The sequence below is a fragment of the Panthera tigris genome, chromosome D1 (genome assembly GCF_018350195.1).
Source record: "Panthera tigris isolate Pti1 chromosome D1, P.tigris_Pti1_mat1.1, whole genome shotgun sequence".
NCBI lineage: Eukaryota > Metazoa > Chordata > Mammalia > Carnivora > Felidae > Panthera > Panthera tigris.
Genome location: NC_056669.1, coordinates 9,215,029 through 9,241,744, shown reverse-complemented (window position 1 = coordinate 9,241,744; position 26,716 = coordinate 9,215,029). Strand labels below are relative to the sequence as shown.

The following is a 26,716-nucleotide window of genomic DNA, read 5'->3' as shown; positions in this document are numbered from 1 at the left end:
CCCTTTGCAGAATGGCAAGGCTTTTATTTCTATAGAACTGGGTTTGGATTCCAGGCTCAGTTGCTCACTTATCCCTTAGCTGTGTGGCCTTGGGAATGAGGCTCTTCAGCCTTAGTTTCCTCACCTATAAAAGTAAATTACAGTCCTGACACTGAACATAATAAGCTTAGCAATGAAATGTGCAAAGGGCCAATGCATGCTTCATCACATATAGAAAGGAAATAAAGTATAAGGGAGTTTAATGGTCCCCAAAGAACTTCCTAAAAGAAAATCATCTGTGCTTCACTAAAAAGTTTTTAAATCATGATTTGTAGGTGGGGAGGGTCTTGGGTTTCAGAAAGGCCGATGGCCCCAAGACTGGGAAGAGGTCATGGGCTCAAGAGGGAAGGAAAAGCAGAGATCAGACAGTCAGACAGTCTGAACGCGTACCGAACAACTTATCGGATGTACAAAGAGTAGGGGATGTTTATGAAAAACAAGCCCCCGTGTCTCACTCGCTCCTATCCCAAGATCAGAGCCTTGTTTCTGAGTCAGAGCTGAAAACCAGCCTTTAGAAGTGTTATTGCTCACCAGGGGCATGTACTAGGATGATACAGCAACATTGCTTTTGAGCTCTGTGGCATTGTGACCTCATCTGGCTTAGAGGAATCTCAGAAAGACTCATTTGTGGCTTTAAGTAGTGACCAAATTGGCTAAAAGTCCCAAAGATAAAACATGTTTGACATGTTGCTTCAGGAGGAAGTTTGGAACACTTGGTGAACTTCTTGAGAAATAAGGTAATCTTGTGAAGTTGGGTCATCTGGTTGCCGAGTTCCTGAGATCCAGCGAAGAGAGTATGGGGGTGTGTATGTGGGGGGAGGATGGGTTGAAACTGGTTGGATGATGATGATGATGATTTCTCGAGAATCACAAAGAGAAAGAATGCATTCAGGTTCTAGAAAACTGTCCATATTCTCAATTTTGGAATGGCCCTCTACCTCTAAAAGAAAGCTTCACCTGGAAAATTATCTCACTTTCAATTTTCATTCTTTTGAAAAAGTAAGTGGGCACCCACAAGATACTACAAGCTATTGGAGGCGTTCAGTATATCAAATCAGGTAAGACACAGCCATTCCTGGATTGAGTTGACAGTCTTATGAGGATAAACTCATAGACAGCTCATGGTACAATCTAATGTGTTGGGTGCCATTTCAGAAAATTGAGCAAAGTACTGAGGATCACAGAGGACAGATCAGTCAACTCTGCCTGTGATATTCATAAACAAAGTCTTCATAGAAGAGGTAATATACTACTTCTGGTTTCTTATAATAAAGGTAATTTAGACATAAGCAGGGGAGAGATTTTAGTCAGGTGCAAAGCGTGTACAAAGAACACATAGAGTCAGAAACTGATATGGCATAGAGTCACGGGCCTAATACAGACTGGAATTTGACAAGAAGGCTGTGATGGCAGGATCTTAAACTGCAGGGTAGAGCGACAGGAGGGAGTGAGTCTACAAAGACACTTGGAGGCTAGCATTCATGCTAAGCTAGAGTGTTTGGATTTTATCTATAAATTCCAAGAAGGCCAAGAAGAGTTTTTGTTGTTTTGTTTGGTTTTCTTTATTAACCTGCCATGGGACATCATGGTTTTGTTTTTAGTCATACACATTCAGTGGAAGAAAGATGTTTAATCAACTGCACTCAGGAGACTCTCTTAAAGTTAATGGTCTGGTCTTGGAAGAAGGGATAAACACCACCGTTAGAAGAAGTTGGAGGTAAGTCCTCACACTGAGGTGGAACAGTATACACGAATGAGAGATCAGATGTAAGGATGTTGAGACGAGCTAGAAGGAGGTCTTGATGATGGCAGCAAGATTTAATTTTGAAGGCGGGCTAAAAGACAGCACCATAAATCGATATGAAAAATAACCTCATTCTTCATTATACACATGTTCTCTTGACATGTTTTTGCTCATACAAGTGGAGGAGAGTGTGTGCACCTATTTTTTTTTTTTTTTTATGTGGGCAAAGATGTTTTGCTTTAAGAAGATGAGATGGGGTCTGGTTGCAGCTTACTCGTAAGTGTAGGACATCACACGTGCCAGAGATGATCACCAAAATTCATGATCTCTTCTTTCTGGGCACATGGCTGGATTCCATGTCCTAGCTTCCATTACAGTAACGTGTGGCCCTGTGGTTGAGTGCTAGCCCCTGGAATGTGGGCAGAAGTGACATACACTGATTTCAAGCTTGACCCATAAACTTCAGGGAGCAGTCCTCCGTGCTCTGTTTCCTCCTCTGGCTGGCTGGAATGGAGACAGCTTCCATGGCATTAATCAAAGCTACAAGGTGAAGATAACAGAGTCTCCAAGAGCTTAGGTCCTCAAGTGACTTTGCAGAGGCTTTTCACCTCCTCGGTATTGTTACACGACTAAAAACATAAGCATAAGTTGAGGTCTGTTCGTTACAGAGATTACTCTACCCTATTACATCAAATTGTCACATTGATTTGTTAATTTAATGAATATCTGTTGAATATTAATCGTGCACCCAGCACTATATTGGGTGCTGGTGATGGAGTGAAGAACAAAGTATATGAACTGTCTTGCTGTCACAGAGCTTACGGCCCAGGAGGTGAACCCCAATTTAATATGTTTCAGCTCAGTGTGCCTCAATGTACTATTTTATTACATCAAAGTATACTTTTTATATTTAAAAATCCCCCTTCACATAATATTGATTTTTTTTGACTGAGAGATGCACACGTGCAAGTGGGGTGGGCAGAGGAGGGGGGAATTCCAAGCAGTCTCCACGCCCAGAGCAGAGCCCGAGCCCCCACGACCTGAGCTGAAATGAAGAGTCAGACAATGCTTCACCAACTGAGCCACCCAGACGCCCCTCCCCTAACACTGATTTTTAAAAACATGATGAGTGCTATTAGTGGTTTGAGATGATTTTCGTAAATAATCAAGAACCAGCAAGGTATAGAGACAGCTGATGTGTAAGCTCTTTCCAAGTTTCTAGTCACTTTAGAAATTTTATATTTTATTAGTGTCATGGCAGAGTTTACAGTTATCTACGTGATATGATTTATGCTACCAATATCACCAGCTTAATGCTTGAGCTGACTTTTTCATTAATAGAAAACATGTTCCTTTGACATTAATAACAGTGAGAATTAATAGGCATTTATATGAACTTCTGCTTCTGAGAAAAGGTTTTTAAGCTGAGTGTGTGTATATATTAGTACAGAACAGGTCTGGGGAGGGGGGTAGACGGGGTAGGGAAGTAGCTCCTGATGGATTCCAGGTTGCATGGGTTCTGCTTGAGTTGCCCATCAGAAATTCAGGAGGTTCTGTGTCTGGTAGATAGCTGGGTTCCTGACTCGGGGGGTCTATTTGTAGGTTGGAGAAAAGAAACTAGTGGTGAGGAGCAGATTGAAAACACAAAGAGAGGGACTGATACATGGGGCTGCAGGCTTCTTTCTTACCTGGGAGAAAGGTCCCAGGAGTTGCTTGGTTCCTCTGGACACTCTCTTCAACACTCCGTGAGTTCAGATACACACTTCACACTTAACACAACATACACTTCTTGTGATGAGCACTGAGTAATGCACAGAACTGTCAAGTGGGTCAGGAGTCCAGGCACAGCCGAAGCGGGTCTCCTTCTCAGGGTCTCATACGGCCACAGTCAAGGTGTTGGCTGAGACTGCAACCTTATCCAAGACAGCTTCTCTTCTGAGCTCAGGGGCTGTGGGCAGAATGCAGCTTCTGATTAGGTCAGGCTCACCCAGGATAATCTCTTCTGATCAGCTTAGGGGCCTTAATCACATCTGTAATATCCCTTCACCCTTGCCATAGAGTGTAACCTAATCGTGAAAGTAGGAGTGATTACCTATCCACAGGCCTGCCCACACTGAAGGCGAGGTGATTACACAGAGTATGCTTATCAGGAGTTGAGACTCTTGGAGGTTATCTTAGAATTCAGCCCACTACAGGGCCATGGATATATTCATTTATAGAGCAAGTATTTCTTGAGCACCTAGTATTTGACAAAGTGTTCTTACGGTAACTTTGAAGACAATAAATTCTTTTTTTTTTTAATCTGAGAGAGAGAGAGAGAGAGAGGGAACAAGCAGGGGAGGTACAGAGGAAGACGGAGGGAGGGAACCTCAGGCAGGCTCCCCTCTCAGTGTGGAGCCTGATGTGGGGCTCGATCTCCAGACCCTGGGCTCATGACCTGAGCCAAAATCAAGAGGTGGACACTCAAATGACTGAACCACCCAGGTGCACTGACAATAAATATCTTTTAAAAAATAGAGCAGAATCAACAGGATTTGGACTGCCAGAAGTTAGCGTGGCAAGTGTCTGTTTCAAGTGAGGTGTTAAGGTTTGGTTTCATGGAGAAAGAAACATCTAGCACAAGACCCCTTATAATAACCACAGTTCTCCCTTTACCTACACCCAGAGGTCTTCAGATGTTGTCTCAATTTATTTTCCCTTAATCCTTAATCTTTATTTTTGTAGGACTAATGAGGTAAATTAAAAATCCCTACATTGGATTTTATTACATGTAAGTTAAGACTCCACACACTGGGGTGAGCCAGAAGGCAAAAATCTCCTAAGCCCAAAGAAACCAGGGAAACCCGCTGCTGTTTCAAAGGGGTTCAAAAGGCAGAAATCTGTTGTTCAAAAAGGAATCCAGCAAGCTCACATTTGGTCCCATCACTGAATCGGGAGGACACTGGGCCTGCCCAGAGCACACAGTTCACTGGTTCACCAATTTCATTCATCCCATGCAATATACAGAGAACTTGTTATACGTTAGGCTTCACAATAAGCATGAAGATTTCAAAGATAAGTAAGGTACAATCTCTGATTTTGAAGAATTTATATAGAGTGAGACACAGAATCATGTACAGATAGTTCCAGTTATGGCATCCTGTCAGGAGCATCAACAGCTACTTGCTACAGAGACAAAACACTCTCCCTGGGGTATCTTAGCAGAAAAGTGGAACCAAAACCCTTAACAATTTCTAGATGAGCTCTCTAAAATGTGGCCTGAGATGATTTTGACAGATGTATAGTATTCTACAGGCCCAGGGTGGGGCTGGTGAAATAATCGCATTTACCCACAAATGGCTCCCTTGGGCTGAGCCTGGGAGAAGAAATGGTAAGCCAGTGTTGTGACTTGACCAGAGACCCCAGGAGGGAAGAGCAACGGAGTGTTCAGTATTGAAAAGTCGGCGTTTGTCTAACCGGAAAACACAACAGTACCACAGACCCTGCTACTAGGAAGCTAGGGAAACAGTAGCCTCATCAACTGTCTCGAGCGTGTTCTGTCATAGCCCTTGTGCGAGAACTGGACTGTCCACAGTCTTGTCTGCTCTGGATCTTAACGCATCAGTCCCTGAAGATTGGCATGGCCGATGATGCTGTATCTATGCGGGGACCAGGCTGCTCAAGGGCCCTTGTATTTGCTGGCTATTGCAAGGGGACAAACCATCCTGAAATACAGTGGCTTGAAACAACAGTCATCTGTTCACCCCACAGTTCTGCTGATTGGGCTCACTTGGGCAGTCTTCCTGTCTCGGCCAGGCTTGGCTGGTCTCACCTGGGGTTTTTCACAGGCTAGCAGTCAGCTGGTGGGTCAGCTGGGCTGGTGCTTTATGACAGCCTTGTCTGGGACACCAGGGCTGACTTAGGCCTCTCCACACAAGGTCTCTCCTCCCAGGCTTATCTGCAAAATGGTCAAAGGTTTGTTAAGAGCAACAAGAGAGAGATAAGGACTCATTTTTGCTATATTAATGACACTGATGACTTTGGTGCCAGTCAATTTTCTTTTTTTTTTTTTTTAATGTTTATTTTTGAGAGAGACAGAGTGTGAGTGGGGGAGAGGGAGACACAGAATCTGAAACTGGCTCCAGTCTCTGGGATGTCAGCACAGAGCCCAATGTGGGGTTCAAACTTGGGAACTGCGAGATCATGACCTGAGCCAAAGTCAGATGCTTAACTGACTGAGCCACCCAGGCGCCCCCAGTTAGTCAATTTTCTATATAACAGCTCCTTGACCTGGGTTAATGCAGAAGTGACATTTCACCTCACCATTTCCTAAAAGCTAAGCGCAATCCAGGGACATACTTATTTTGTTTTTCCAAAGGTAGGAGACATAGGAAAGATTAAAACTCCAGGTCAGAGAGCAATTCGTCTGACATTCTTTTTGAGCAGCCTGCTGCCAGTGATGTTTACAAAGCACATTGGACTGGACGCGGGGGTAAAGCTACATGGTGCTAGCCCACGAAGATGTCAGCCTGAAGGTGAAGGGGGCCTGGAGTTTGCCCAGCTGAGAGGAAGGGGTTTTCCTCACACACAGCTGTGTGACCAGTAACCTGCTCAGATGGCTCCAGAAGTCCCTCCCTTTAGCTTTCCCTCTGCCTGACTCTTCCCACCCTCCCCCATTAGCCCTTGTGAGATTTAGTAATACAAGCTAAGCGATCATTCTCACAGAAAGGTAAACCTCCATCAAGGTCACGGGTCATTCTTCCAATGCTCTGGATTATCCTGAGATCAATGAGAATTCACTGTATATAAGTTCTGGTAGTTTCAGGGAGCTACTAAATTATGCCCCCTTTCCCTGTGAAGTGAACATATTTTATTCACCAGAAAATACCATCCAGATGTCATTGTGTTTGACAGTAATTGGTTCAACAGTATCTACCGAATACCCTTGCACCAGGCACTGTGCTGTGAGGTGGGAGCACAGGCATGGTCCTGGCCTCACGGAATTGCAGGGGGGGGGGGGGTGTCTCACAGAAGATGCACTGAGCAAGCATTAAAACTACCACGATTGTTAGGAAAAACTGTAAGCTGTCCTGAGAACATAAAACGGGGGGATCGCGATTCCTCTCAGGGAATCAGGGCGAGTTTCCCCAAGGAATAGCTGTTTCATGTGAGAGCTGAGGGGTAAGTAAGAATTTGTCAGGTTAAAGGGGTGGTGGAAATGGGAGACTACGTGCCCCGCAGAAGAAGGAACGTGGTATGAGTGCCCAGAATCAAGGCATTCAAACAACTGGAAGAAACCTCGCTGGAAGGAAAAGAAGGCTAGGAAAGCAGCACATAGGGATGGGTGCCCATAAACCACATTAAAGTTCTTATTTCTAGTTACTGTCATTGTTGTTGTTGTTATTAGTGGTAGTAGTATTAAATCCTTCCTTCATCATTTACGAGTAAGTTTCTTTTCAAAGAATTTTTTTTTAATGCTATTTCTAATACCATTTGGGTCTGTCCATCTGTCTATCTTCAGATACACCTACTTCTCTGTCCCTTGGCCGGTCTGTGTCCCCTCAGTGTGGCCTCCTCTATGTAGTTCTTGACAATGCTGTCTTCCCGGCCTTGGGAATATCTTGAGAGCAGGATCCTGGGAAACCTCACCCCTACACTCAATTTGTAGTCTCTTTAGGCAGGTTTCAATCCCTACAACTACTTTTCCCTCTAGGCTATTTGAATTAATGGTGAAAGTAAATTTTCATGAGACACTAAATGAATGTTTTACTCCTATGTAAACACCTAGAATTTAGAGCATTCTAGTAAAAAGCAAGGGGAAACCGAGCTAAGCTAAAGAGACCCCTCTCGTCGGCTTGCACTATTCGTTCCCGTTAAACTCTGAATGTGTGTTACTTCCCATGGCCACCACCCTCTCCTCCTGGGGAGAGGTATCTATAAATGAAAGAAATCAGGGGAAGACTTCCAAGATGGTTTTCATTTTCCAAGGCATTGGGCTGGCTTCTTGTTAGTATTCTGGAGGCTGCTATATCAAGTAATAGACCCTGGTATTTACTAAAGAGCCTTAGGTGGTGGAAACTACCTGGGCTCAGAGGCCTTGGGTTCAAGTTCTCGTGCTCTTGGTTGCGGGATTGTGGCGTCTCTGTGCTACAGCATTTCCATTTACAAGACAGCTCCTTGTAGCCCTAAAATCATAGCTATTCACAAGCTCACATACACTTACTACCTTCTGTGTTGAAGATTCTGTGCTACTAGGTGTTGAGTATTCTAATTCACTTTGTTGGCAAATAATCAATGCCAGTTTAAAGTCCACACTTAGAGTCACTTCACGGCATGACATGTTCATCTCTGTCAGGATTGGTTAAAAAGTTCTACGTCTAAAGAATGTCACTTCAGTGCCATGGAATAAGACAGAGTAGGGACTTTGCTTTTCCTTCTGACTTGAATCAGCTTTGGCCTGTTTTTTATTAAGGTGTGAAAGATTGATGCCGGCCACTTAATTTACCTCAGATGGTGCAATCCAGTTTGTACCAGTGGATGACCTCCACTTGGAAGATACAGGATTTTTTAGAAAATAATTCCAACTGGAAGAGAACAGAAGGAAGGCAAGAAATTTCTCTTTTGTCTTTATTGTGTCCAAGTGAAAATTTGGCCAAACGATAACCATTATTTACCACAGAGCTACTGTGGTTTTTATCCCTCCAAAATGTCACTTGATTATCTTGATATAGCACAATGCTACTTTATTGTCTTGCTACAAGGCAGGGTCCCTGCCCTAATCACAATAGAGAAACATATTTGATCAGCCTCTTTTTCAAGCTGCCCTTCCTATAAAGCAGCTACTGAATTATCTGAAACTGACATGAAGCCATCAGCCAAATAATGCAATAATGCACTAAAAAAATATTTCCTGAAAATAAAAGGTCATCATTGACATTTAAGAGATGGTGGGAACATGAAGGCTTGGGTACATTCTCTAATGTGTACAGGGTGGGTGTGGTGAGAAGAGGGGTTGATTCTTGAAATAAAATCAACTGCTATCAACAACTCTGAGTCACTAGCAAAAACAAATGACATGTTTTCTGTGATCCTTGCAACATCTCGTAAATTGACCCTAATCAACAGAAAGACCGGGTGTTGTACAGGGTATTCCCTAATTTCTTCTTTTATTTAGCAGACGTTTATGGGAACTCTCTACTGTGGCAGGAACAACGGCTGCTGCTCAGGGCTGGGCAGGCAAATGTGACTAAGAACTCAGCTCCACAAAGAGCCTGGAAGATCTAGAAGTTTCTTACAACAGCGTGAGATATGTGATAAGACCTTATGTACATATGTGCTTGGCCTGGGAGTCAAAAAGCAGTAAAAGGTTATCTCTCGGAGTGCCAGAGGTATTTATGATAATAAGTATCATAGCTAACCAGAAGCTTCCCTTAAAGGCACAACCCAGAAATTGCAAGAATGGCTTTCTCTCATAGCCCATTGGCCTCAACTTACTCTGACTGCAAAGGGTGCTGGGACATAAAGTCTCCAGCTGAACAGCCATTGCCCCTTAAAACACTGGAGTTTCTATTACCAAGAGGAGCAAAGGGGAATGACAGTTCTAAAGGGGGAACAGTGGGCAATTTCTGCACCCATCATTTTTATTCCGAGCTTTCTTGAGATACAATTGACATACGACACTGTATTAGTTTAAGGTATACAACGTAAGCACCTGACATATTCAAAAATATTCAGTATATATTGCATATGTACAATATGATCACCACAATAAGTCTAGATGGCACCCATCACCTCACATAGTTACAATTTTTTTCTTGTGATGAGAACTTTTAAGATCTTCTCTGTTGGCAACTTTAGATGATACGCTACAGTGTTGTTAACTGCAGTCGCTGTGCTGTATATCAATCCCCAGGACTTCTTTATCTTATAACTGGGAGTTTGTACCTTTTGATCATCTTTACCCATTTCACCCACCTCCCACCTGCCTCTGGTGACGACCAATCTGTTAAGTATTTGAAGGGATGGCTGAGAGAATCACTTAGAACCTCAGGAATGGAAGCAAATCCAGGGGTCATCTGATAGCCTCTCTGGGGATATTTGGACTTTCTCTTCAGTATTCCCATCCGCCTCTCCCCCAGCACACTCAGGGGGTCACCTACCTGTTTGGGCACTGGCAGGGATGTGGCTTGTTTGCAATACTGCTCTTCCCGGCACATTAACTGAAAAGAAATGAGCCCTACCATTAGAAGCTATCGTCACCCTGTTTATATCATCAGTTCTCAGAAGCTGGATCTTAAAAATGAGAAGTGACACTGTAATGGGATTAACGCATCAGCTAATGTAATGGGCTCCTTGAGTCAAAACTAAAAGCCATTTAGGAGAAGCACATGAAAGCCATCCATCTAGTAAGGAAAATGTCTCTTCTGAATCCTCAGCAAAATTGGGATTAGAGGGGGACCGCTAAGCTGTAGGGGGTACACCCTTTAGAGGTTTCTTTCTAGACAAGAATTGTGGAATGGGCTCTGCCATGTCCCTGGTTTACTGATCTTCATAATGAGCACTAGAGACAGAACCCTAAGTGACTGCTGAGCCCCCATCCATTGACCTTGACTATCCTCAAAGGAGATACATGGAACAGAAGACACTAAGTAGCCGAGTTCCTTACATCTTTTGCAGACCTTCCCTCTCCAGAAAAATAGGAGCAAGAAGCTTGAAGGCAAGATATGCTCCTTAAAAAACAAACAAACAAAAAACTTTGCTATTTGCATATACGCTGGTGAATCCTTTAATGAAAGCAATTTGACATTCTAAGGTGTTTTCTCTAATGGCACACATGCACTTCTGTTTCTGATAGGCTGGAAAGTAGGGTATTATCAGAAGGTCTGGCACAATGTTGGGTGGATTGTGTGCATAGTTTTAATTGAATTCTCATTTTATTTTTAACTTCCAGAACAGATGGAGTCTGGGGACCAAAATAATCCCACTCTTCCATAAGTCCTTGAAAATGAGTGGCTGTGATCCCATCCATCATTTGATCGGCATTTATATAGATCACCTACTCTATGCCTCGTGTCTGGGCTGCAAAGGAGAGCTATTTTTGTTGCAATAGTCCTGTTGTGGGATTAGCGCTTTAAAGGTTTCAGCGATGGTCACTGCTGGAGCAGAAATGGGTAAATTACAAGTAGGTACAGGAACAGGATGTGACCATCAGGTGGAGGAGGAGGCTCGCAGGACAGTGAACAACCAGCTGGCTGTGGCTGGCTAACTAAGGCCGCTGAAGCGACTCAATGAGCTCGGTAAAGAACACCAAGGTCCATCAGTGATACTGCTCCAGGAAGCCATAAGGAGGAGCTGCTGACAGAATGCCTCGTGTCGGCCATCCCTGCTGAAGGGACAGAGAAGGCTGTAGGTAGAAGACGGGGCTCCAAAGAGCAGGTGGGCACAGGAACTGAGATGATGGACCCAAAATTATTTAATCTGAGCATCAGCTTATAGACCAGAGAGATATAACAAAGAGATAGCAAGTAACGAGGAACCTTCTAGCAGGAATCAGATATTCTGCAAGTATTTATTGGCACCTGTCCGGCTGGCAAGGAAAGGGGTTGTAAAACCACAGGAATATTTATGGGGCTGACACGGGATAAACCCTCTCCTCTGGCTCAAGCTCGCTCTAGGAATACCTCCTGGGCCAGGAAATGACCCGGGAACCGGAGGAATGTACCAGCCTGGGGCTGTTGAAGATCCTCCAATCTCATTCTTGCAAACTGGGTGACAAATCGTGCCGCCCTCTGGCCCCTGCCCTCTTGTCCTACCCAGGCTGTGCAGCAAGAGCACACAGACCTTCTCCTCTGACATCACTGTCCTCCCCCTCCTCGTCACACCTCGGCCGGAGGCCCACTCTACCAGACAGGCTAGCCACAGGCAGCTCTGGGGGTCCTGGCCATCCAACAGCTGCCCTCTCCTGGGGCAAGTGACTTGGCTTGGGCATGACTTCAGGCCATTTTCTGAACAAACACTCCCTCAGCACCCTGTGCCGGGTACTGCTTGCTTTAAGCACCTTACAACATTAACTCACTTCAAGGGTACACTTATCTCGATGAGGACAGAGAAAAGTACAGAATTATGGGACCGTTATATTGTCCCCCTGAAACTACTATAACACTGTGTTAATTATACTTGAATAAAAATATCAAAAAAGAAACCCCCTCTCTGCAATAGGTCATTTTGTTATTTCCTTTTGACAAATGAGGCAACTGAAGCACAGTGAGGTTAAATAGATTGCCTAAGCTGGGCGTGAGCTTCTAGAGTGGGTGCTCAGCCTCAGAGATCCTGGCAGCCACCCCCCCCCCCAGCCGCCCAAGGAGGCAGCACAGTCCCGCCACCAAGCCTTCCGGGGGACAGAGCAGGCTGTTAGGTCATCTGTTAGGTCAGCACTGTCTCCGAAATCCACGCACTCCTGCGTGAGAAGGGTTCCCCATCTTTCTCTCTGATCAGGACCAACTTTCCCTCTCGTTCTTCCTCCCTTACCTCCCCTGAAAATGAGATTTTTGCTCATGATTATTATTTGGGGTGGGGGATCCCAGGGAGCAGAAAATTGTCATAGGAACAGCAAGTGGTCTGCCCTGTGTTTCAGGAGGGAAAAGAGGTCGGTGCTGCCTTGTCTTAGATAACGTTTTAGATCTGGCTCTCGGGGGGTGCTGACAGATGGGCCCAAGATGCTTGCTTGATGTGACACTGTTTCGTTTCTCCCTGAAAAGTATTCAGTTAAGCTCTGCTTGGAGGGGAGGATCTGTCCTTTCCCTTCCCCCGCCCCGGGGCAATCCACAGGACAAAATCGTCAGCAACGTGTCTTGTGGCCTGAGCTGTTTGTCCGGTATAACCCCTGCAAACTGGGGGTGAGGGTGTGGAGGTGCTTCAACAGAACCAGCCACACACGCTCACACATCCCGACACCCTCATCCCCCTCCCGGCCCGCCTTGGAGACAGCGTTCTGGGGAGCAGCCATAGACACCACTTCCTTTCGTCAACCATCCACCTCAAGGGCCTGCCAGCCCTTGGGTGGCCAAGTCCCACCCAGCAGAGGTGCTCCCTCCTCCTGTGGACCACCTTTAGCTACAGAAACACTGAGAAGAAATAGAAAATTTAAAACTAAATCCGTGCTTTCTTTTTATACCCTGGGTCTGATCAAATGCCTAGGCACAGCACCCTTCTCATTGAATCTATACACAAGGAAGGCATTTGGGACACGAGATGTATTATATCCTATTTAGAGCAAACCTACAAAGGGCAGAGAAAGGGGAGGGGAGCTGATTCTTCTAAATCAGCTTGTCTGTCTCTTATTCCTACTAATTTGGGAGATTACAGGAGGCAGCAGGTCACCCACTGCTGAATTCCCGGGTCCTGGTGCCTGGTAAGCACTTGGTCAATATTCACTGAAAGACAATGGCCTGACTTTCAATATGAGTAACCAAGGGAGTCCACTAGTTTCCCAGCACAACAGCCTGATCCATTCTTTCCTTTTCCAAACTTCCTTCTCAAGAAGCAGCTCAGAACTACCTGAGCTGTGGTACCTCTCAGGCTGTGTACATGGATTACCCCTGGGGCCCAGAAGGAACCACAAGGCAGGGACGACATCATGGCAGCAAATCACCAATCCAGGGCAAGGACACATCGAGAAACCGCAGCCACCAAATTGACTCCCTAAGTAAAGATATATTCAGAGTTGAGAGGCCAGGTCCAAGTCAAAGTCACAAACAGGAGACACAAAGTAGTTCTTCCATCCCAGGGCACAGAATTCAAACTGAGATGGGGAGCCTGAGCAAAATCCAGAGGTCTGCAAGGAAAACTGAACGTGCCCCAAATTAATCTTAGTATGTCAAACACATTCGAAACTGATCTCATCCACTCCCCTCTTGAAGCTTTGTTCTCATCCTCAGAATCCCCCATTTCTGTGGAACCTCACGCATTCAATTCCTTGCAGGAGAAGCCAGGGAACATCCCTGATTCCTCACTACGTTCCAGAGATTTTACCTGTTAAATGTTTCTGGGATCTGCCCTTCCTTCGACACCTGCTAAATGCTTCTGGGTTGCGTCCGACCTCTGTACTTGCTTCTGTGATTCATGCCCTAGTTAGAGACGATTTCTCTCCTCTGGGTTACATTACCACCTGTCCTCCGGGCCTGGCCCTCCCAACGCCTCTTTCTCTAGACAGAATGATCTTTCCAAAACACCCATCTTCCCCAGTCACTTAAATAGAACCCAATCACACAGAGAATTGGATTTAATTAGCGTGCCCTACAACGGCTCTGTGGCACTAACCTCCAGCCTCCTCTCCCATCCTCATTCTTGATGCTCCAATAATGTGATGATCCGTGGTCCCCACACCAGCTCATCTGTTCGTGCTCCCATGACTTCTCTCTTGCTGTCTCTCTGCCCAACTTCTCACCTTCTTTTAAACAGTTCTGTGGCTTCAATTTTTTTCTTTACTAAATTATTAAAAGGTCTGCTTTTAAAAAAAAATCAGTCAACTGCTATTTCTGGTAAAATGCTACACTTTGTATCCCCAAAACCTGGGTGATGCAGAACAGCTAGAAACACTGAGTGAAAACTTTCTTTTTCTTTCTTTCTTCTTTTTCTTTGCCATAAGGTAAAATTATTATTTGGGAAAAATTTAGAAACATTTACACAGCAGAGCATATCTATCCTAAATGAAATCACATAAGAAAGAGATTACAAAACAAGAAACAAATGGTTGCAAAATGTCAACTCCCCTCAAGTGATCTGTGAGGTTAGGGCTGACCTCGTAAAACTTTACTGAGTTTAGCCTGGGATATTGTTTTGTTCAGGTTTTTCTGGTGTGTATGTGTGTTATTTAAAAAACTCATCGAAATTTATTAAAGTAAATGCTACATTACTCTGACAGATTTCTAATGACAGCTCCTCACATATGGGAATGGTCTTTGTTGTTTTAAGTCTCCACACAGTCATATCAAACTTCAGTGGTGGTTTGAGCCACAGTGGATCTTTTTTTCCCAAACAAAATATCACACTTACACCATCTGATTCTGTCCAATGAGGTGGAAATACTATGTTCATAAGACTCATATCAGTATTCTTATAAATGTATTATGAGTGTATTCTATATTCTAAAACACTACCTTAGGAAATAAAGTTCTGTCAAACTTTAATAAGAACAAATGTAGTATCAGTTAAGTAATAGCAGTGAGACTAAAAGGAGGCTAAGTCAAAATTGCTTATAGAGAGAAAAAGCAGGAAAATGTTCTGCTGACTCCAACCTGTGTGTGAGCCTGGACCCTGTGTCCTCCCAGCTTATGTCCTCCTGAGGACCAGGTGATGCAGGGGCGCCCTGCCTGTCTCAGCCTCTGTCCGGGGCTGCTCGTTCAACAGCACAGGAAAATGGGCCACTCGAAAGAAGCTGGCATATTGTGCAGGGGAGGTCCAGTGAGATGGGTCGAGAGGAAACGGCCGGCCGTGTACTTGATCCCAGCTGCCACACAGGTGACCCCACTCTAATCAGCAGCCCCACCTAGACAGCTCGTAGACAAGGGGCTTCCCTGGACCAGTGAAGTGACCTGTTGTCTCAGAAACATTCATGAGACTGAGGTGGTTATATCTTGGCTCGTCTGTTTTACTTGCAAACTTTGATGGTGACCTTCCTGTTAGCACTCATATCTTTCCAACCGAAATGTTGTTTTCTGGGCCCTGCTCACCGCCAGGAACCTGTTCTAACCAATCCCCCGCCCCCGCAACCGAGGATGGCTCGGCTTGGCTCAGGGCCTGCAACCTAGGACCTTTCCTTCTGCAAGTTAAGCTCCTCTTTTCTGACTGGGCTTACAGTGAGAATTGGGCAACATCTTCTAGGTTACACAGTTGAGTCTGTTCAGTGACCCTGACTGCAGAGGGCTCTCCAAACTTTTCCAAACCCTGAAGACCTACCTAAACTAACTTGTGAGAACACAGTCACTCATGAGAGAAAAGTGCTTTCTGTTTCAGAACGAGTGTTAGCATCAAGGATTCACTTTCTGAGGGCAAGTTTGTGCTTTGACTCTTGGCTACAGACTCAGCCAAAGAATAAAGAGAAATATAAAACTGTTTCAGCATTGGAAGCTCCATCAGCTTTCCAGTTGGGCTGAAGTCAGTGGTTAAATGAGTCTCCTGGAGATCACTTATCTCAGCAGAGGTAGAAATGGGTTTCTTTTCTTAAGTTGGCCATGAGCCTTCGGTGCACTGTTTTTTGAGGCCTATTCTACACTGTGGGCAGCTGGCTTGGGGTCTGGAATCTTGGGGTTCGGGGAGAGATGTAGGTTTGGAAACTGCTTCCTTGTCGCCTCTTCCCTCTACCATATTGTGGAAACATGAGCTCCAAAGTTGAGATCAATGGCAAGAACCCTCTGCACAAGCCGGCAGCTGCTTGGCCCCCTCACAGTGCCACAGGGAGTGCAGATTTGGCAGAAGTTCCCCAGCCCATTGATCTCAGAATCCAAGGGGGCCATTTATGACTTGTCGGGCTGTGTTCTTTCTCCTTCCCTCGGATCTTCAGGCATTTAAAATCCTCGTGAGGCAAATAAAGGGGTATGCGATTGAAACCACCTTCGTGAAAAGCTAATGGGTGCTGTAGGGCCTCTTTCTACCCCAGAGCTCCCAACCACCTTCCTGTCACCCGCCACCCCACTCTGTTCCTTCAGTGAGCATTTATGGGGAGCATATTAGGTACAAGGTGCAATGGTAGGTTCCGTGGGAGACACCTCTCTCTCTAGGCCTTCCTGTTCTCCACAGAATCTTCTTTACCACTAATTTCCCCCTTTGGTTAATCTGAAAGCTTCTGCTGAGAGTCGTGCTTTTACACAAAGCCCGAGCGTCCCTGGAGGGTGGCAGAACTCTGTGAAATGTTCCAAGCTGTGCTCAGTAGAAACATTCCATTCAATCTCTCAGTCTTTATCACAAGAACATTACAAGCTGTTCCCATCAAGTGCAGTCCAGCCAGAGTGAACGGAAGCAGCAGTGTGGGGCTTATCAGACACCCCCTGCCTATTGCCTCCATTTGGACTTAGACCTTGAGGGGGTGAACAATGCCACTCTGTCCTCACAGTGGTCTTGGCCATGGCAGCATAGGAGGGGTGCTTCTGTGTTCCTACAAGGTAAAATCTGCCTCACAGTCATGTTCATCCATTTGCTTCAGGGAGGACAACGGTTTTATCAAGAGCTACAGAATGCAAAAATGTGAGAACCAGTGTTCTGTAAGTTATTTGGATTAAATCTCGTAATGGTATCTCTGACTACGTCATTTAGATGACTGTGGCCTCCGTTTCTCATTTAAGCAAAGCCAGAAGTATGACAATACCTGACTTCAAGATATACCACAGGGGCACCTGGGTGGCTCAGTCAGTTAAGTGTCCGACTTCGACTTGGGTCATAATCTTGCTGCTTGTGAGTTCAAGCCCCGCATTGGGCTCTGTGCTGACAGCTCAGAGCCTGGAACCTGCTTCAGATTCTGTGTCCCCCTCTATCTCTGCTCCTCCTCTGCTCACGCACTCTCTCTCTCAAAAATAAATGAACATTAAAATTAGTATATAGATATAGATATAGATATAGATATAGATATAGATAGATATACCACAAAGCTGGGGCACCTGGGCGGCTCAGTCAGTTAAGCATCCAACTTTGGTTCAGGTCATGATCTCACAGTTTGTGAGTTCAAGCCCCTCATTGGGCTCCGCACTGTCAGTGTGGAACCTGCTTGGGATTCTCTCTCTCTCCCTCTCTCTCTCTGCCCCTCCCCCGCTTGCTTGCTTGCTCTCTCTCTCTCTCTCTCTGAAAATAAACTTAAAAGATATACTACAAGCTGTAATAATCAAAACTATGGTACTGGCACCAAAATGGACATAGCTTAACAGAACAGAATAGAGGATCCAGAAATAAATCCATGATTGTATGGTCAATTAATCTACACCAAAGCAGGCAAGAAAATGTAATGAGGAAAAGACAGTCTCTTCAATAAATGATGCTGGGAAAACTGGACAGCTCCATGCCAAAGAATGAGACTGGCCCACTTTCTAATACCATACACAAAACAAACTCAAAATGGATTAAAGACTTAAGTATGAGACTTGAAACCATAAAACTCCTAGAAGAAGTAATTGACATCAGACATAGAAACATAATATCTGACATCTGAAACATTTTTCTAGATATGTCTCCTCAAGCAGGGAAACAAAAGCAAAATTAAACTATTAGCACTACATCAAAATAAAAAGCACTTTTTGTTTTAATGTTTTTATTTATTTTTGAGACAGAGAGAGACAGAGCATGAGTGGGGAAGGGGCAGAGAGAGAGGGAGACACAGAATCTGAAGCAGGCTCCAGGCTCTGAGCTGTCAGCACAGAGCCTGACGCGGGGCTCAAATTCATGGACTGTGAGATCATGACCTGAACTGAAGTCGGACGCTTAACCGACTGAGCCACCCAGGCGCCCCAAAATAAAAAGCTTTTGCACACCAAAGTGAAAACATTAGCATGTTTTAGGAATTCTCTAAGCTTGATGCCTGATACAATATCTGGCACTTTATGCATACTCAAAGAATATGTTTCTTGAATAAATATGTTGATTAGGACATGAAACATGATATATAAGGAGCATAATGCACTTTGGAGGTCACAGCATGAGTTCAAATGTTAGAAATGCCTAAGGGACAACCAGCATAGGTGACCAGCTGACAGCTGGAAATGTGAGTCTACAGGTCAAGAGAAAGACTGGGGTGGGCTCCCCTCTTCCACGAAGGCCATCTATGGTCCAGCCTTCCCAAGCGCAGTGTGATATGCTTGTGCATACATCTTGCAGTTGCTATCTGTGATGATTCTCATTTATCGCCATCTTGAGAGTGTGAGCTCCTTGAGACCAGGGGCTATATTGCGGACCAATTTTATCCCCAGGACTAGGATGGTCCATGGTACAAGGCAGATACTCAAGAATGTTTGTTGACTGAATTATCAAATGAATCCTGAGCATGGTTCTTGGCCCACCCTCTTTCCCTACATCCAAATTTTGAGAAGATCTGTCTATTCTGCTCCTCTCTCTTGGGCCTCATGAAGCTTACTTGAGCTTTGACAATAGCCTCTGATGAGTCCATTTGCTTCCAGTCTTGTCCCTGCTCCCAAATTCATCTTTGACTCCCCCCTCCATATGCCCCCCCCCTCCCCCTACTAAAATGGCCATGCTAAATCAAGATCTGCTTCAGGTAGCTTTGCAGATTAGAAGCCTGGAACAGTTCCTCATTTCTTTTGAGATAAAACCCAACCCCCTCCCTGAGGCATGCAAAGCCCTTTAGAATCTTGCTTCTGCTTATACCCCCTTCACCCCATTTGCCAGGCTCTTGATATCAGGGAAGCTTAGGTTTCTGGCTCAACTACTTATTCACAGAAGTTCAAGGGCAACTTTTTTCATCTGGACAGCAATTCATCAACTACAAAGCGGGTAAGCTACCACTTCCTATTTCTGAGATTATCATGAGGACCAAATTATTAAAAAAACAAAACAAAACAAAACATGTAAGGTGCTTAGCAGAGTAACTAGTACATAGTGAGGGTTAAATCAATGTTTGCTATTACTTTTATTATTATGGACACCTTTTTCAAAATATTTCTTGCTCACTCTCCTTTGTGCCCATCATAAACTGTTTCTCCTTTCTTCTCTTTGTCTAATTCATTTCTCAAGATGTAAGACTCAATTCATATTTCATTTAATCAAAGAAGCCTTTCTTGAGCCTACCATCTTACATAAAGTTTTATGGATTCTTCAAGAACTATGTGCCTACCTCTATTTATTCCAGTGTTTTATAAGTGGATATTTTAAGTTTATTTATTTATTCTAAGAGAGACAGAGAGAGAGCACAAGTGGGGGAGGGGCAGAGAGAGAGGGGAACAGAGGATCCGAAGCAGGCTCTGCACTGTCAGCACAGAGCCCTATGCGGGGCTTGAACTCACGAACCATGAGATCATGCCCTGAGCTGAAGATGGATGCTTAACCGACTGAGCCATCCAGGCACCCCTATAAGTAGTTTTCTTTATAAACAGTTATTAAATGAATGAAAATTAGTTACTCGTCTCATCTACCTGTTCTACTATACCATGAGACCCTCAAAAGCAAGAGGACATTTCATATAGTGTCTAGCATAAGTATTCAATTAATGCTTTATGTAGGGAAGAAGGAAGGAAGGGAGAGAGGAGCGTTTAAGAGAGGTGGGGAATGTGGGGGGGTAGGAGTTCTTTTAACAAATTAATGTTCAATTCTAGAGATGCTGAGATGACTAGCAAACAGATAGGTTTAGGGTCTAGAGCTCAAGAGAAAGACCAGGAGCAGGTACAGACTTGGGAGATGCAGTATAAGGGTGGTTCAAGGCCCAGGAGTGAACACAATAGCCTCGGGAAGATGTCCAGAAGCAGGGGAAGACAAGGAAGGACTGACTCCTGGGATGCACCATATTTCAAGGGCAGGCAAAAGAACGCCCAGCAAAGGAGAATGTGCTTCCCTCCTTGAACCTAGGTATGGTTTCAAGATCCCTCACTTGTGACCTGAATAACTAAGATTTCAGGATGCAGAACATTCCATCTCTCCTTCAAGGGGCGACAAACTAGGTTAAGTAAATGTTATTGAGTCAGATGCCAAACAGCTGTGTCCTTCTCCAGTCCAATTTCTCACTGCTGTTCCATAGGAGACTTGGCCAGGTCTCCCCTCTCTCCCCACTTACATGCTCTGTTTCCTTCCTCCTCCTCCACCCCCACTATTCAATCGTGGAGTCTTTGCTTATGCTAATCTTCTCATCTAAACTCTCCTCATTCTTCTCTATTTATCCAAAATCCTTAGCCTCCAATGTTTCTCCAAAGATCCACTCCCTCCATGGAGCCTTCCTTGGTCATTCCAGTTCACAGTGACATCCCTGTCCTCTCATGTCTGGATTTGTGGTACCCACACTTACACTGTCTTGTTTGTTGGCTTGGTTGTTCTTAAACTGACCCACCTCCAACAAAGAAGCTATGTCCTAAGACATAGTCTTAGGTCATAACTCACAATTCATAACTAGACAGTGTGTGCACATTCTTGCCTCCCTTACTCTGGAAACTTTTTACCCACTGCTTTTCTAGAGACTTCTGGGCTGGCCTGAGAGTAGAGTTCTGACTTTGGCCTGGGTGGTCTGGCATCATCTGGATGAGCAGGACAGCTACTGTGGCCTCGAAAGCTGTCCTGTGGCCTCAAAGAGTTAAAACACCTCTTGCAGGGTTCAATTTCCAGAGAGGCAGCTCTTTCAAAGTCAAAGTTAGCAGAGATGATTCATTCCTAAATCAGACAATTCAGTTAAATGCAGGACAAAGAAGGAATGTTGGCAAATAGAATGTTTTCTCTTTTAAATGGGTTAAGTTGGTGACTTAGGGACAAAACAGGACTCTTCATCCTGGTAACCCTGGAGTCTGACATACAGAGTCTGGCTATTGGGGACAAATGTACCCACGGGCTGGGGAAGAGAGGGCTGGGCAAATTCCAGGTAGGACCACTCCATCTGGTCATGGACGAGACAGGTGGCTGGTAGATGTAGCCCCTTAGCTATAACTATCCCCGGGGCCCATTTGCACACTCAAACTGTGTGCCAAACCAAGAACAGGCAAGTCCCAGACACTAAGACCAAGGCCCAGGCCTCCCACTTGGCCTGAACTCTAATAAGTTCACAGAATGCTGGGTGTTCCCAGAGCTAGATTTCCATTTCATTTCATTTCTTATGAAAATCCCTTTCGGAATGACCTATTTAAGACAGCCTCAGTCAGGGCCAGTCCTGCTTTCCAGAGAGCCTGCATTGCCAAGTGGAGCACGTGTCCAAGGAAGAGGGGACAAAAACGTTAGCTGCCACTGAGTGGGTGATGTCAGGGTGCCAGACAAGGCAGTAGGGCACTTATGAACACCATCAGTGATAGGAAAAGTGGGCGTCGTTACGTCCATGTTGCAGAAAAGCAAACTGGTTCAGGTAAGCCAGACGTGTTTTCAAAGCCCAACCCCACCATTTTCATTTAAATCTTTCCTGAGGGCCTACAGTGTGCCGAGCATTGATCTGGGGATGCTACATCAGTGAATAACACAGAGAAGACCCCTGCCATCACTGAGTTTACGTTTTGTAGAGCAGTAGGAAGGGAAGGGAGGGAGGGACCAATCAAGCAAGTGATAAGGTAATTTTAAATGGGGCAATTATGAATAAAAACAAAGGGATGATTAGGAGAGGGGCCGGTAGCCACATACGCTTTAGATACTAATGTGTCCTGGGTCACAAACAACTTATTTGCTGGAAAAAGCTACTTAACTTCTCTGGGTCTCAGCATTCTCATCCAGGCAGTGGGTACACTAATTTGCCTGCCTCATGGTCACTGTGAAGATGAGTGAGCTGTGAAGTTCCAGGCACACAGCAGGCACTTGGTAAGAGCTGGCTCATTATTATTATTAGATTCAGTGACTTATCCCAAATCATTCCAGGTCGCCTCCTGCCTCCAAGGACCAGTGCACGCTCCAGGGCTGGCATCAAGGGCTGCTTCTTTTTCTTCAGTCTTGGAGGGAGCACACAGGCTTCAAGGCCAGAAAGATCTGAGTTCAGATCCACCTCCATCCCTTTGTACCATTTTGACCACAGGAGGTTACTAAACTTTCCTGAACCTCTGCCATCTGTAAAATCCCATTACTATGAGGCATCTCTCCAAAGTGGTGCCAAGATTATTCCCGCATGAGATGAACATGTGCTGAGTTCTTACCAGGTACTGTGCACATTTAGTGCTTGCGACAGAAGTTCCCTCCTTCCTTTCACTATGAAGGGCATACCACTAGCACAGCCCAGGATTAAATGATCTGGTCTCCCATGAGTTCGGAATATGGTTATCGTACCTGTCGCCCGTGAGGGATTGGAAGAGAATGATGGCAAGTCTGGATAATGCCGGTGGGCACGGTGTTCATTCATTTGACACACATTCTTCAAGTGTCCTTTGTGTGCTATGTCTGGGATTATCTAGATGACCAGAGCTCCGTCCCTGCCCTCCAAGACTCATGGTCTATGATGACAACAACTTAGGGCTGTGTTAGAGGGGTGTAAGTAAGATACTTTGGATGCACAGAGGAAAAACATGCTTAATTCCATCTAGAGAGGGCAGGAAAGGTTTTATGGAGGAAGTAACATTTGAGCAAAGGATGAATAGTTAATTTTTTTTTAATGTTTATTTATTTTTGAGAGAGAGAGAGGCCGAGCATGAGTGGGGGAGGGGCAGAGAGAGAGAGAGAGGGAGACACAGAATGTGAAGCAGCCTCCAGGATCTGAGCTGTCAGCACAGAGCCTGACGCGAGGCTTGAACTCACGAACCGTGAGATCATGACCTGAGACAAAGTCAGATATTTAACTGACTGAGCCTCCCAGGCGCCCAGGATGAGTAGTTTTCTACGCTAAGTGGAACACTGTAGAAAGAAGATGCTCTGGGCAGAAGTAACAGACTACACCAAGGCCAGGAAGAGAGACAGACAGCACCGGAGTTCAGCATGGCTGGATCCCACAGCAAGGTGGAGAAGTGATAATGAAGGGACACAGGGCTAAAAATGTGGGTGTCATCCAAGGAACAAGGGCCTTAGACAAGCCATGATGAAGCTGAAGAGTGGCCTGAAGGGCTCCCTACACTGTCAGGAGAACCAAGGAATTGTGAAGGACGAATGAATGAATGAATCAATGAATGGATGATCCCTATGACACCTGACATTCCAGAAAGTGCTCTTGTGCATAGATTGTTTCACTTAAAAAATAAGGGAAATTCTTGTGCTCCATAGAAGAGTTTTAAAAAATCTTTACACCTGGCATCATCCGTGAAACCTGACATCATTCAGCCGAAATCACTTCATAAGTAGGGGTACGGGAGGGAGAATGTGGAGGGGCATCTGCGTGAGCCAGGGAGCTGCCCTCACTTCAGCACCCTCCCGAACCAGCTGACAATCTCAGGGCACACAGTGGGGTTGGTGCTGACATACTTCATGGGCCCCAACTGACTTTCTGTGACATGCTGCCTCTTCCTGTGGAGGGGGCTGTGTCTCTACTGGTAGGCAGGGGCTCACAGGTTGGAGGTCTCCAAACTTCCAGTGCAACAGGGAAGCCACCAGGCCCAGAGGAGCAGCTCCAAGTTCATGGTCTGGGACTGGTCTCAGCCTAAATCTACACGTCACCACTTAGCCGTTGTGTGACTGGAGGAGTACCTGAAGTCTGAACTTCCCTTTCCCAGTGTACAGAGTGTTCAAGTGTCCCAGCGTGCCCGGGGACAGCCCAGAATTCTGCCTGCTGCTCTGCTGTAATGGGTGACAGGGCCTCCTTTTGCTCTCAAAATGATCAACTCATGATACGACCCCCTCACTCATCTTCCCCATCTCTCTTCTACGGTTGCTAAGTAGGTGAAACGCATTAACACTGTTTTGGTCGGGACCGTTTGTGGGGCAAGTATTTACTAATGTAAACGGCGGAGGGAGTTTTGGCTCACCTCACCAAAAATATGGATTTTCAAGTTCAAGGCTGTGGGATGTGTACTTTGTAGCTTGGCACAACTTTCTCAGTATTCTTACTTTTCCTCCTCAGCCTCTTTAAACCTTGTCTGGAAATTTGGTTACTTGTACGCATGGTGGGGTGAACAGAACATGAGGTTTGGAGCCGGAAGACATCCTAGTGGACTCTGAACTTCCCTGGGTATGAATTTCCTTGTCACGCATACATCACTGGGCGTCCGTAAGGGTCCAGGGAGACCCTCCGTGTGGAAATGCTCTGTAAACACAAAGCAGGTGAGTGGGTGTAAAAGGACAGCACAGCAGTTCGTAACAAAAGCTACCTTGCTTCCAAACGTGCGCAAGACTGACCTCTGATCCTAATCTTCTATAGAGACCAAAAGAATAAACATTTTTGGGGTTCAGAAATGGTAACAGTTGAGGAGCACGACAGGACATGCCTGGAAGGTGGACATGAGTGGGGAAGAGAGAAGATCAGGGCATGCTTTGGGATTTCTTCCACAACGATGGAGTGACAACAAAGTGTTCCAATTGTTGGGTGACTGGAGTGACAGCAGAGAAGGGCGGTTGAGGAACACGGACCTTGGACCGAGACAGCCTGGGTTTGAGGATTAAATGGGATCATGGAATAAGATGCGTAGTACGGTACCCGACACACAGAGAGTGATCAACGAGCAGGCGTTCACTGTGATTAGCGTGTGATTCACCCAGGCTGGGTGGCGCCTCCTGCAAAGGGCTTAATGCCTGGGCGCTGACTCCACATCGTCACCCTCCTCCTGTTGTTGATATGAACAAGTGGGGATGGCAACCATCGAGCAACATTTGGTGGCAAAGCGTGATTCAGTAGGACCCAGGGTTGGATTATTTCCTGTGCGCGGTGGATTTCGCTCACAAACTGCTCACAGAGGAAAACTTCTCACCAAGATGGGACATCTTCCTTCGGGGTCCCTGGGGTGTGAGAGGCATGAGGGGTCCCTAAGTGAAAGGGTCGGAGGGAGGAAGTCTGGCTACTCCCTGAACTGCCAGAAGTGCTCCCCTGGGTTTCTGACATTTGTTGTGTTTGTTCACTCTGTAATGTCGGGGAAGGTCTGGGCGTGTTCAGTAGACATGCTTTGGGAGGCCGTGCTGACTCTTGGAGCCACGTCCTGGAGCCCCACGGATGGCTGCACAATCCCACAATCCCACAGGTTATGTCCAGACGATGCGATGGGCATCACCTGAGCATTTGCTGCAGTGGACAAATGCCCTTCCAAAAACGGGTCAATCTCATAAAGGCGTAGCGTTAGGGGGTTCCTAGGTGGTGATGAACACTTCTGAATGTGTGTGATAGTGCAGACACCAATCTCTGCACGTGAAGAAATTATACAGAGCTAGCAAGCACACACACACGGGTACATGTAAAACTGGTGAAATCTGAATGAGGTCTGTACATTGTACCAATGTCAGCCTCCTGGTTTTGATATTGTACGAAAGTTATGGGAAAACACTACCTTTGGGGGAAGCTGGGTGCAGGGTACATGGGAACTCTCTGTACTCTTTTTGCAATTTTCTCTGAGCCTGTAAGTATTTCAAAATTAAAAATATTTTTTTTAATGGATCAGGCTCAAAATGGAGTAATTACTCTATGTTTCCCACTGTTTATGTTTGAGTAGGAAATAGGAAAATTAAATTAGTTAATACATGCAAGAGAACCTAGAAGAATGCCTGTTTATTTTTACTACCTTCAAATTCACTTAGTCTACTTTCTTAGATGTTTATTTTTTACAACCTCCAGGACCTTTCTGTTAAAGTCTTTGGAGATCAGCCCTGACTCATCATCCAGCCCCGCTGTGCCTAAGAGCAGTACTTGTCAGTCTCTCATTACAGGCAAATCACCTCAAAATCTTTTCTTAAAATATAGGTTTGGATGTGGTTGGTCAGGGTGTCCATAGATAAAGTTCCTGACGCTGGGAGCTTTCACTGACAAGAGAGGACATGAGCCTTCTTATACAAGCTTCTGCCATAAATGTTTCTACAGCCCAGATAGAGGGGATATATTTGGGGACCCCCATGAAAGATGGTGAATCCCTAGGTGACTGATACAGCTCCTGCCCTTCTAAGCCAGAAAAGACCCTGGGAAGGTGGGCCCTGTTTTTTCACACATGCTATCTCACTGATTCTCATTATGCATTCCATTACTGGGACTTCAACCCCAATGCTATGCTAGACTCTGAGAAAATAAGGAGTAAGATATACCCCCCTGCCCTCAAGAAGCTTCTGGTGGAGGGTACACAGTTAAAATGGAGTGTCCTGGGTTTCAGGGGAGGAATGCAAATGTGCTCTGAGAGCCTGGAAAAGAGGCTTTCAATCAGACCAGGGATCAGGGAGGACTTCCCAGAGAGG

General features: G+C 45.4%; 1 long non-coding RNA gene across 2 annotated transcripts; it reads left to right on the top strand.

The window, feature by feature from the left end:
- The first annotated feature begins 659 nt into the window (after positions 1-659).
- On the top strand, positions 660-8,361 carry LOC122230960. 2 transcript variants are annotated; one of them, XR_006208010.1, is made up of 5 exons: positions 660-776; positions 1,040-1,097; positions 1,195-1,280; positions 1,641-1,756; positions 8,235-8,361. It is a non-coding gene; the product is annotated as an uncharacterized LOC122230960 (long non-coding RNA). The 2 variants fall into 2 exon arrangements; XR_006208009.1 differs by lacking the exon at positions 8,235-8,361 and adding an exon at positions 2,149-2,430.
- Positions 8,362-26,716: the final 18,355 nt, after the last annotated feature.